Source organism: Triturus cristatus, chromosome 11, assembly GCF_964204655.1.
Source record: "Triturus cristatus chromosome 11, aTriCri1.1, whole genome shotgun sequence".
In the NCBI taxonomy this organism is placed as follows: domain Eukaryota; kingdom Metazoa; phylum Chordata; class Amphibia; order Caudata; family Salamandridae; genus Triturus; species Triturus cristatus.
In genome coordinates, this window is record NC_140594.1 from 1,142,110,966 (window position 1) to 1,142,112,841 (window position 1,876).

The following is a 1,876-nucleotide window of genomic DNA, read 5'->3' on the forward strand; positions in this document are numbered from 1 at the left end:
TGCGTTGGCCGGGAATCGAACCCGGGTCAACTGCTTGGAAGGCAGCTATGCTCACCACTATACCACCAACGCCCTCTGATGTGTGTCCTCTAGGTTCCAGATGTTACAACGCCGAGTGCAGTGACAATCTTGCACCGGTTCCAATGGTGCATTTGGTGTGGATACCAACATGAAAAGCAGTAGAAATTGTCTTGCAGAGGGTAAAGAACTGGGGATTGAAACCAAGGACAAAGCTGTGCAGAAGAGAAGAAATGGAAAGCAGCAGTACAAATAGTGGAAATGAGCATATGGGCAGCATCGGAAGCAAAGCAGCAAAGAGAAAGGGAGTAAATTCCATGAAATGCATAGGAGATTGATAAAAGCAGAACAAAAAGGGAAGAATGAAATTCAAAGCATGCCCCGAAAAACGTGTGAAGGTCCCACCTGTCATTTATGCTTCTAATTGGGTATCTTTACTTTCAAAGTATAGGGTTGATCCTTTGACGATCACTCTCTTGATTTACAGCAGAGACAGATAGTTGAGAAGTCTTTTCTCACATAGCTAGCACAAGCCTGCGCTTTTCCTTGCTGGCAGGGTGGAAATGACAGATTAGTCCTAGGAAGTAAATCAAGCAATATTAGCAGAGGATGGTTTCGATCCATCGACCTCTGGGTTATGGGCCCAGCACGCTTCCGCTGCGCCACTCTGCTCCCTTGTGAAAGTGCTCTCTTTATGCAGAAGAGGAGCTTTCAGCGGAGTGGCAAGGGATTGGTGGGGCTCTCTCCTCATTTGCCTAAGCACATCGCAAGGTATGCTGGGTACAGAAAATCTTCATCTTCCCCACTCACAGTCAGTCATAACTGAAAGTGCAGACCCTCTTAGGAATTAGCCGTTTCAGGCCTTTACCAAGACAGCAGCTCTCTGTCCCTGTCCTTTCTCTGTGATCCTAGCACTAGCATACTCAGGATTTGGCTTTACCTGGGAGCTAGAGATCTACCCGGTGAGGGCTTGCCCGGTGTGAGGCTTTTGAGCGTTTGGGAGCGTTCGGGACGTGAGAGGACGCTGGACAGGAAACTATGCCAATTTGAAGTATCCAACCTTCCTGCTGCAGCGAGAGGCTCTTTCCGTGGAAATCTGCCACTTCGAGTCCTCTCAACTTGCCCTCTGATAAAACATTTTTCTGAGCCGCAGTTACATCCGATGGTTACAAGGTGGCGCTGCATTCAGGTGAGAGCACAAGTATGCACAAAATCTTGGGGACTTTTGCCAGATTTATCGGTGGATCTTGCCTATTATTTTCAGAGGCTAGATATCGCCTAGAAATGCTTTTTAAAATAGGGTTGCTGGGGTTATAATGTCTGGTCGGGGCTCAGCCCTTTCATTGCCTGCCCCCAGCAAAATATTTATTATCAGCACATGTGAGTGGTGAGTGCTTTATGGAAAATAGCATATATTGAGACAATGAATGTAGCAGATGAGGCGATCGAGATGTCTACCTACGTGTTTGTTTATTTTTTTATATAACGGCTGATTATTCTGTTTCTGATATTTCAGTTTTGTGACATGTTGCATTAAAATATATCCTGCTTGGAGAATATATAAATATTTGCACTGCGTTGGCCGGGAATCGAACCCGGGTCAACTGCTTGGAAGGCAGCTATGCTCACCACTATACCACCAACGCCCTCTGATGTGTGTTCTCTAGGTTCCAGATGTTACAACGCCGAGTGCAGTGGCAATCTTGCACCGGTTCCAATGGTGCATTTGGTGTGGATACCAACATGAAAAGCAGTAGAAATTGTCTTGCAGAGGGTAAAGAACTGGGGATTGAAACCACGGACAAAGCTGTGCAGAAGAGAAGAAATGGAAAGCAGCAGTACAAATAGTGGAAATGAG

General features: G+C 46.2%; 2 non-coding genes across 2 annotated transcripts; both read right to left on the reverse strand.

Annotated features, from left to right (window-relative positions):
- TRNAG-UCC (transfer RNA glycine (anticodon UCC)) lies at positions 1 to 72 on the reverse strand. Its single transcript has one exon. It is a non-coding gene; the product is annotated as a tRNA-Gly (tRNA).
- A 1,520-nt stretch (positions 73 to 1,592) lies between these two features.
- Positions 1,593 to 1,664, reverse strand: TRNAG-UCC (transfer RNA glycine (anticodon UCC)). Its single transcript has one exon. It is a non-coding gene; the product is annotated as a tRNA-Gly (tRNA).
- Positions 1,665 to 1,876: the final 212 nt, after the last annotated feature.